We start from the raw sequence: 10,529 nt of genomic DNA, 5'->3' as shown, positions 1-10,529 counted from the left end.
GCAGTATTCTAGGTGCTTTATTATATGGGCTCATTAATTAATTTAACAACCTTCTGAGGTAGGTGCTACCATCTCCACCATGTTATGGGAACTCAAGCAAATGTGCAGAGCCCTTGGAGCTCCAAAGACTGCTTTCAACCATTCTACTATACAGGCTGTCCAACGCTGGGCTCTCAGAGGCAAGCCAACAGGCAATTATGGATGCTGCCTTGGCCAGATATCAGGGGTGGAAGGCGTATGGTCAGTAATGTAGTCTCAGGGCAAACTGTGAATTGAAGTTAAAAGAGAAGTGATAGTTATTGACAGCTTATAATTTAAGTGAGTAGGAATATTTTAAGTTAATAATGCCCTAACTGGGGTTCCAAGTCCTTGGACTTCACCAAAGAAAATCACAGGGGTTTGGGAGCTATTTTTAATATTTCAAAAGGCCTATTAGTATGTCACTAATCATATAAAATACAGTCTTAGTATATGGCAACAGAGTATTAAAGAAGAAAACTTTTAGGGAAAAATTCATTTTTAGACTTGAGCAAATTTTCAAGTATTCCTAATTCTGGAAACAAGTGAATTTCTGTCCTGTCAGAGTTGAAATAATCCTTATGCATGTCAAATTTACCCTAATAGAGAAGATACTCATTATCAAAGCAAATTCAACAAGACTCAAAGACTTCAGGAAAGAAGTTGCCGGCAGACATGAAAGGCAATTTTAGCCATTTACTTAGAATTGCCAGTCACCGTAGGAGCAGAAGAGGCATTTTTCTGCCAACTGGTTGAAGCTTGTGCCAGAATGATCCTGCTGTTTTTTAATTGTCCTAAAAGCTTGTAGCCAGCAATTTCCCTGCCAAGTCTGACCTCACTTTCTTGTTTTTTATAATATGCAGATCACGAAGTGTCCCATTCAGAGGGGGAAAACAAGAAATTACTTCTTCATCCTTACTCTTGAAGCTCATCACATAATCTGTATTATGTCTCTGTAAAATAATACATCAATGGCCATCTCAAGGCCTTCTGTGCCATTTTTTAGTACCATTGTCCTTGCGTACCTTTGAACATATGATTAATCCTCATGGCAAACTTACAAGGTAAGAAAGGGGACAACAGTGTTACTCCCATTATGAGTGATAAACCGACGGAATTATGACTGATGGACATACAAATATATGTGTGGTGTATTAAGTTGCAAGCTGCATGATGAAATTTAGAGTATGCTCTCATTTTTTGGTATAAAAGAAAAGGCATGTAACTGTGTACGTGTGTGCATGCATATGCAGATGTGTATAGAGGTGGGATATAAAAGCTCGCAAAAGATCTTGTGATATACAATCTAGTTACTTCCTAAGGTGGTAATGTTACCTCCTAACAGTTACCTCCTAAAATGGGAGTGAGTGAAGGAAGCTACCGAGAACGTTCACTTTTATATCTGTGCACCTCTGTATTGTTTTAATGTTTTGTAATAAGCATATATTGTTTTTACAATGTCAAAAAGAATTTTTAGAAAGAGAAAAGGTTTAAAGTCGGTGATAGATGTTCTCCACAATCAACAGCCCTATCTAGTTTATTCCATTGGATTCAGATTTTCAGAGCAATTTTAAAGAAACATTCGGAAAACCTTCCTTAACTCTGGAAGAAAATAGCTGCTTGGTATTTGAGTCTTGGGGAAGCAACTTTCTACTTAATGCTTTTTGGGGGCCCTTGCTCCCAGATGGAATGGAGATTCAGTTGGGATGACCGGAGGCTTCCATCAGCCAACACCTTGGGTTCATGGAGTTCTTTGAGGAGCAAAATAAATATGTAAAAAATGGGAATGCAGAGCCGTACTGTGTGGCCCGGCAGTCTAGGCACTTCTTGGACAGCATGTCTCACCAGATGATGAAACTCCTGAGCAAGAAGATGGAGAAGCGGAACCTCAAACTGTGGCAGCAAAATCTAAAGTTGTAGGGGGCCTCAAATCTGACCCTATCAGAAACTCAAAATGGAGATGTGTCTGAAGAAACAACGGGAGATAGAAAGGTTAAAAAATCAAAACATTCTATAAATGTGGCCTTATCAGAAACTCAAAATGCAGACATTTCTCAAGAAATAGTGGGAAATGTAAAAGTTAAAAAATCTCCCCAGAAATCCACTGTATTAACCAATGGAGATGCAGAAATGCAGTCTCCCAATTCAGAATCAAAAAAGAAAAAGAAGAAGAAACAGAAAAAACTGGTGAATGATGCTGGGCCTGATACAAAAAAAAGCAAAAACTGAAAACAAAGGGGAATCTGAAGAAGAAAGTGCCAAGACTCCTAAAGAAACAGAAAATAATGTGGAGAAGCTAGATAATGATGAAGATGACAGTGAGGTGCCCAGCCTGCCCCTGGGACTGACAGGAGCTTTTGAGGATACTTCATTTGCTTCTCTATGTAATTTTGTCAATGAAAACACTCTGAAGGCAATAAAAGAAATGGGCTTTACAAACATGGCTGAAATTCAACATAAAAGTATCAGACCACTTCTGGAAGGCAGGGATCTTCTAGCAGCTGTAAAAACAGGCGGTGGTAAAGCCCTGGCTTTTTTCTTCTCTGCAGTTGAACTCATTGTTAAGTTAAAGTTCATGCCCAAGAATGAAACAGGGGTCCTTATTCTGTCACCTACTAGACAACTAGTGTTTTGGTGTTCTTAAGGAGCTAATGACTCACCATGTGCACACCTATGGGTTGATAATAGGTGGCAGTAACAGATCTGCTGAAGCACAGAAACTTGCTAATGGGATCTACATCATTGTGGTCACACCAGGCCGTCTGCTGGACCATATGCAGAATACCCTGGGGTTTATGTATAAAAACCTGCAGTGTCTGGCTATTGATGAAGCTGATTGTATCTTGGATGTTGAGTTTGAAGATAAATTAAAGCAAATTATTAAACTTTTGCCAACACGCAGACAGACTATGCTCTGTTCTGCCACCTAAACTCAAAAAGTTGAGGACCAGGCAAGGATTTCTCTGAAAAACGAGCCACTGTATGTTGATGTTGATGATGATAAAGCTAATAAGCTAATGTGACAGTGGATGGTCTCGAGCAGGGATACGTCGTTTGTCCCTTTGAAAAGAGATTCTTCTGCTCTTTACATTCTTTAAGAAGAACCAAAAGAAGCAGCTCATGGTCTTCTTTTCATCGTGTATGTCCGTGAAATACCACTACGAGTTGCTGAACTACATTGATTTGCTGTCTTGGCCATTCATGGAAACCAAAAGCAAAATAAGCGTACAACCACATTCTTCTAGTTCTGCAACGTGGATTCGGGAACACTATTGTGCACAGCAGCAAGAGGACTGGACATTCCTGAGGTCAACTGGATTCTTCAGTATGACCCTCCAGATGACCCTGAAATATATTCATCATGTGGGGAGAACAGCCAGAGACCTAAATGGGGGAGGCCATGCCTTGCTCATTTTGCACTCAGAAGAATTAGGTTTCCTTCATTACCTGAAACAATCCAAGGTTCCATTAAGTGAATTTGACTTTTCCTGGTCTAAAATTTAGGACACTCAGTCTCAGCTTGAGAAACTGATTGAAAAGAACTACTTTCTTCATAAGTCAGCGGAGGAAGCATATAAGTCATATATATGAGCCTATGATTCCTATTCTCTGAAACAGATCTTTAATGTCAATAACTTAAATTTGCCTCAAGTTGCTCTGTCATTTGGTTTCAAGATGCCTCCCTTTGTTGGTCTGAACATGAACAGCAATGAAGGCAAGCAAAAAAAGCAAGGAGGATTTGGCTACCAGAAAACTAAGAAAGTTGAGAAGTCCATAATCTTTAAACACATTAGCAAAAAGTCATCTGCATTAGGCAGTTCTCTCACTCAAGACATGCCTTTCTTTATCTTGAGTTACTTTGTCCTAAAATGAATTTTTACCCCTTGATCTAACAGGATTTTTGTAGCCTTTGGAATTTGGACTGGTCTGACAAGAGTATAAATTGACTTGGGTTGCAAACACTGAGCACTGTTACTTCTATCAAGTCTCTTTTATTTTTGGGACATAAAACAGGCTTTAATTTTCTTGGTTGCCCAAGCACAGAGCAAGGAATGTCTGCTGTTTCTTGTGATGATATAATATTTTAATTTTAAATCTCTCTCCCTCATACACACGAATGTATGTTATTGTTTTACTATAATTCTTTTTGTACCTTTCCTTCTTGGTTTGTGAAAATTTCTGTGGCATGGGTTGCTTTGCTCACTGCTGTAAAAGGTGACCTGGTGTACTGGGAAGCTGGTGGTAATGCAGAAAAGAGTCTCAGGTTATTTTTTGTTTTTAGTTATTTCTTGGACATTGAGAGTACCTAATGACTTCTCCTGAAAATGCTGTAGTATGAAATAGTGAAGAGCTTTGGAAAATACCTAAGAAGCACCTTAGGATTAGGGTGGCATTGCTTTTATAGATTCTTGATTTTAAAGCAATGAGCCTTTCTCGGGTGTTTTGTTTTTTAGAGCAAAAACTACGGGTTGTAATTTGAATAAAGTGTCACTAGCAGTCATAACATCTGATGGGTGTGGGGTAGGAAAAGGGTGGAATTGAGATGTTTGAGCCTCGTTTACATCAATAGAGGTATAATACATGCATTTCTTCATTCGGTAACACAGCAAAGACTTTAAAAACATACATATAAGGAATGGTGATGCTCCTCATTCAGATTTCTTTAACTCAAGGTGGTTTGGATTTTGGTAAGCCTTTTTGCTCTGTACAGTACTTAGAAGACATGGGCAACTGTCTTGTCTTAGAGCCAAGCCATCAGACAGTGCCTAGCACATATTAATGTTTGCTTCTTTCTGAGAAAAATTACCTCTTCCAGTCCCCGAAACAAAAAAACACATTTGTTGTGAAGATTGAAAATGAACAAAGTCAGAAAAAAACAGCAAAGTCAGATGGGTTTTTTGTCGTAGGAGCACTTGATTTCTAGTGTGTTTTGTATAATATATAACTACAAAATAATAGATTTTCTAGAAATTCAAAACGAAAATTTCTAGCATCGCTTTGCCGTTGTGCCAGTTAATCACAGAGGAAACTGTTTGGTAAAGAATATTCCAGTAGGAAAAGAAAAGCACAATCTTCCATTTCCAGGCTTGGCCATTATCACCCTGGTGAGACCTGTTCTGGGCTTCCAACCTTGACTGCTGGGCTCCTGGTTTGGCTTCTTGGATTCCTAACTCCTCGTGTTTAGTAACTCTCTCCAGGATCATGTTTTCCTTTTTGTTTTTCAATTCCAGAAGTAATGTTTTTTAAAAGACAAAAACAAAGGGAGGAATATTTAATTACTGAGCAAAAGTAAATACTATTGGCATTTTGTACCTAATCTCATTTTTATATGCAAGTTCATGCTTTTTAATTTTTTATCAAAAATGAAGTCATCTACCTACTACTTGTAACCAGCTTGTTTCATAACGTGTTATTTTCCTGTGTCATTAAATAATAACCTCAAAAAACAAAAAGGAGAATGCAGTCTTCGTTATTTATTTAGATTTTTGTACAAGTCTATGATATGGTTCCACAATAAAGGCAGTTTGGGGATGAATAGTCTACATAGCAAACTCCTTCCATCCAACTGGGAATGTGACTAAGGAATGATGGTGTAGTAGAAATAACAAAAATTTGAATTTTGACAGACTTTTATTCACATCCTAACTGCTATTTAAGAGAGGTTTGGCCTCAGACAATCTACTTAGTGTCTCTGAAACCCTGCTCCCTCTACTATAAAATAGAATAATAGAGAGATGAAAGGTTATATGTAAAGGGCATCGCGTAATACCTGGCTCATGGAAGGTGGTCAAAAATTCCTAGGCTAATAAAAAAGTGTAAATGATTTTTAATCTATATTGACATTTGTAGTGAACAAATAAGAAAACTTAGAATTGTGGAAGATTGGCAGGAGATAGTGATGATTCTGTCCATGGTATAGTCACTCCATCATATTATCTATCAGGCCAGGTCAATCCATCACACTGCAAAAACTACTTGAGATGTATATCTTACTGAGGAAGAGCCAATAGTGTCACCTCCACATATGAAACACCCAACATGCAAAAACTAGAAAGTGATTCATTTGTAGATTTATTTGTAATTGAGCCGTGTTTGCAATTGGAGGTGTCTAGCTTTGGCATCTTCTCAGACATTCTGCATCAAACAGAGATGACAACATCTATTAAATTTCTTTGAAACATTTCTCTGATGACTAGACTTGGCCATGGAGAGTGAAAGCCAACCAAAGGGAAATTTCTTGGTACTTACTGAATAACAGGCACACACTGGTGACTGAGGAGTTCCAATATGCAAATCCAAAGAAGACACTTGAAAGGAACAAAAACAAACTGCATTTGTAGAAAGATAGGTTTTGGATTCTCCAACATACCCCTGGAAAGACACCTGGATGTCTGTCTTTCATTCACCTCGTATTTGTGAGCAAGACACCACCTTAGGTCCTATAGGAGGTTTAAAGACTCACAGTCTAAAAATGAGTGTCATAAAATTACAGAAGACAGTGACTCACTAGGTCATCTAAGATTCAAATGCACTGATTGTAATCATCATTAAATAGCTTCCCTGGAAAGTGTTCTCTGTAATGCTTCTACCATTAGCTGATATCAAATGCCATGCTTTCACATGGAAGAGCCCTAAGTCTTGCAATAAATCATCAGAAAGATACAAAAGGGGACCATGAAGACCCTCTTTGAGACCATGTTCTTGGTACTGAAGTTCTTGCTCTATAATTTTTCATCTCCCTGCCTACAGGTTGACCACCAGCAGCGCTACTCTCAAGTCATTGATATGGAGAAGTGACTTTACAAGAATGTGAGGAGTACTGGGATATTTTTAAAGAACGCCCATCTTAGGATGAGGGCAGTTATTAGAGTCCAGCCCCTTCCTTCTTCTGTCTGGCTTTCTAAATCTGAATTTTTCTTCTTAATTGCACTTGATTCTGTATCTCTCCAAATACTGAAGACTTTTCCTCGGCTGTCCTTGTCCTGAAGCAGTAAGACTCTCTGATCTGCCCTTCGAAATTCCCACTCCCCAGATCCCAGGAAAATGGCAATCTTGGGTACTGTGAGGAGCTGCTAATTGGATGGTGATACTCTCTTGTCAGCACACCCCAAAATTTTCCCATAGACTAGCTTCTCGAAGGCATCATCTTCCATACCTTCTGTTGTTTTTCATGATTCTCTCTTTCCCATAATGGCTGCCAGCACCCAAAGCCTGCATTCCATCTCAAAGCTTTTGCCCAGTCAGTTTGAAACTCCAACACAAATTACACTTTATTGATTTAAACTGTTAATTGGTGGCTTGTGTTCTCATGATGCCTCCATGGCGATGAGTGAGTCAATTCACTTCTCTGAGCTCCAGGTGACTGGACGAGGAAAACTCCATCTTTGACAAAGTCCTGTTCATTGGGCACTCACATGCAAACACACACACATGTAATTTCAGAATGAGTTAGGAAGGTAGTTGCTTTTCCAGCTTCATTGTTTACTAGAATGTATAATCGTGGGCAAGTTAGTTCTCTGAGTCTCGGTTTCTTCATCTGAGAAGTGGAGAAGATGACACCTATTTCTATGTTCTATGAGTAGGGAATGAAATCATGTGGGAGAAGGACTTAGAACTGAGTCCAGGCTCAGAGAAAGGAGGATTCACAAATATTAACGGTGAATAAACATCTAAAAGTATTTTAGCATCACTAATAATCAAAGAGTTCAAAGGAGCAGGAATATAGGGCAGGCAATACCAGTAAAATTGTAAAAAACCAAAATGGCCCACAATAGGCAATTGGTTATATCTGGACACAGTGGAATGTCTTGGAAATTTCAGGTTACAAAACACAGGGAAAGTTTTAGTAAATGTCTGTCCCCATCATTGCTTTTCTCTCATTTACAGGATCTTGCAAGTGCTGCGTGCTCTCCAAAGGCCCCTGCCCACCCTGCCCTCCACCACCCTTATTTCCTTTCTTCTTTTCTATCATCTTAACTAAATGATTCTTCAGTTTTCCTCTATTTTTCTCCATTTGCAGTGAAAGTGATAGAGGGCTGCAAAGAGAATGGATTTGTGTAATTTAAATGTGCCACTTCCCACTAACTAAGAAATTATAGCAGTTGTACCTATACTTCTTTAGCCTTGGTAGCCAGTAAAAACAAAATGATTAAACTATAGAGCTGACCCTGAAGTTCACTGAAACCAATCTAACCATTTAAATCATAACTTTCTGAACAACTTTTTATTGCCATCACATCATATTCTTGTGAGGAAAAGCCAACAGCAATATTAGATGACTTCCTAAAAATATTTTCTCAAACATTTTTTTCTGTGAAAATTATACTATAGGAAAAAACTGTGTATAATTTTAATATCTCTTTTATTTTTTCTTAAAATTTACTTTGATTTGGCTTTCCTGTTTCATGTTTATTCTAGAAAATTGGAAATTACGGAAAAATATTTGGAAAAATTAAAATTATTCATAGTTACACTTCCAAAAATAAATATTGTTGATATTTGGAGAGTATTCTTTTTAAATGCTTTTATTTTGAAAGCTAAGAACATATTTGCATATATAGTTTGTGACCTGGTTTCTTGATATTTTATGATGCCGATACAATTTTTTTGTTTACAGAAATTTCCAAGATACTCCATAGTATCCAGATTTAACCAATTGCCTGTTGGGGGCCATTTTAGTTGTTTGCAACTTTATTGCTTTTGCCTGCCCTACATTCCTTCTCCTTCTTCCTCTTTGATTATTAGCGATGCTAAAATACTTTTCTATGTTTATTCACCATTAACATGTGTGAATCATCAGTTTTGACCATTTTAAGTATCTCTTTTATTTATTTGCATAATGATGGTGGTGGCCATAATCATGGTCTTCATTGTGGCACTTGGGTACCAGGAATTGTCAAGGCCAGGTTAGTTCAGAGACCCAGGTGAAGAAGAGAATTGCAGACAAGAACAGATCTGATCTCATTCCCAGCACTGACCTTCCTGAAACTCTGGGACCAGGTGGTGTTGAAAATAGTTGTTTTTGATGTCACAGAAATCTACTGGAAAGTGGACTTCCAAGCACATCCAGTCCTGGTGTGTATTCTGCAGTTGAATGAGAAGTTAGCAAGTCATGGGCCTTCTGAAGACAGTTTTAAGTTCAGCTAGAGGAATGAAATCCTAGGAAATAGTGAAATAAAACACAAAACATATTTTAAAATTTATAAACAGAAATTGTTTCTCAAGGGAGGAATTAATTTTCTTCTAAATTATTCCCTTTTTGCCTGGATTGTTACCTTGCCCCAGGTCAACTCTCTACATGGAAATCTTCAGAGGACAGAGAATAGAAAATAAATACTCATGCTCCAAATTTGGGCTTGTACACCAACCAGGACCTTTTCATGGCCACCTTCCTGCCAAGCTCACTGATAACCAGGTTTCACAAGTCAGGGAAGGCCAGTCTAACTTGGAGGACAATTAGAGATGTTGGATCTTTCCCCAAGGAGAAATACCAGTTATTTTACCTGTCACCCTAAAAAGTTTCTGGGATGTCATCTAGCGTTATGTCCTAGCCTTGATGTTTCATAACCTCTACAACTTTTGGGCACACAAAAAATTCACATAGTCTCATCTATAAGAACATCACACTCTTGAACTTAGAAATGAAATCTTCAGCTTCTTTAAAACTCCCACTGCACAGAAGCTGCTCTAATCTGTCAGACTAGGAGTCACTCTGAAGATGTATCGCTTTGCTAGGTGCAAGGCCCTGGAGGGCTGGCAGTCCCCTGGAGGGATGGATGTCATTGACAGAAGGAAAGGAAGTGGGCTGGAGCAAAATCAAAGGCTAAGAACTTGAATCGAACATGAATTAGCTTATGCCAGCGCCCACTCAATGCCCTCCTCTAACCCCATATCACTTTGAGTAGAAGCTAGTGTTCTTATGATGGCCTACGAGGTCCCCCATGATCTGGGCTACAATACTCCTTGCTTACCTCTCTCTCCTCCCTTTCCTTCTACTATCCACTCCACTCTCTGCACACAATGTCCGAGACTGGAACAAAGCTGTTCCCCCTGCCTATAAGAATGTGGGGTCAGCTTGAAAGCTAAGGCTAATCCTGAAAGCCTAACAGCTGGATGCTATCAGATAGCTGCATTTCTAGAAGCTGAGCAGTACGTTCTTTCTTGAAGGGAAATCCAAGTGGTTTATTTCCATGGCTGCCACTCTCCCCAAAGTTATGTTTCCCAAGAGACTTTCCCCATAACCACTCCCTAACTTACCAACCATGCCTGGATTGGATGTCCCAACTATGTGCTCTCACAGCATCCTGTGCTCCCCCATTACTGCACATTCACACTGAGCGCAATCGCTCATTTACTTATCTTTTCTCCCACTAGGCTGAGAACAGGGGCTGTGCAGTCATATTCAATATTGAGTCCCCAAACCTAACCAGGGCCTGGCACATACAAGACATTCAGCAGATGGCTGTTGAATGAAAATATATAAATGAATCAATGATTACCAGCTGCTTCCA

At 38.9% G+C, this 10,529-nt stretch overlaps 1 pseudogene; it reads left to right on the top strand.

The window, feature by feature from the left end:
- The first annotated feature begins 1,854 nt into the window (after positions 1-1,854).
- LOC105515938 lies at positions 1,855-3,891 on the top strand (annotated as a pseudogene).
- The last annotated feature ends 6,638 nt before the right edge of the window (positions 3,892-10,529 follow it).

The sequence above is a fragment of the Colobus angolensis genome, unplaced genomic scaffold (assembly GCF_000951035.1).
Source record: "Colobus angolensis palliatus isolate OR3802 unplaced genomic scaffold, Cang.pa_1.0 Scaffold270, whole genome shotgun sequence".
NCBI classification, from domain to species: Eukaryota; Metazoa; Chordata; class Mammalia; order Primates; family Cercopithecidae; genus Colobus; species Colobus angolensis.
Note: the sequence above shows the minus strand (reverse complement) of the source record. Positions and strands in the feature narration are given on the sequence as shown.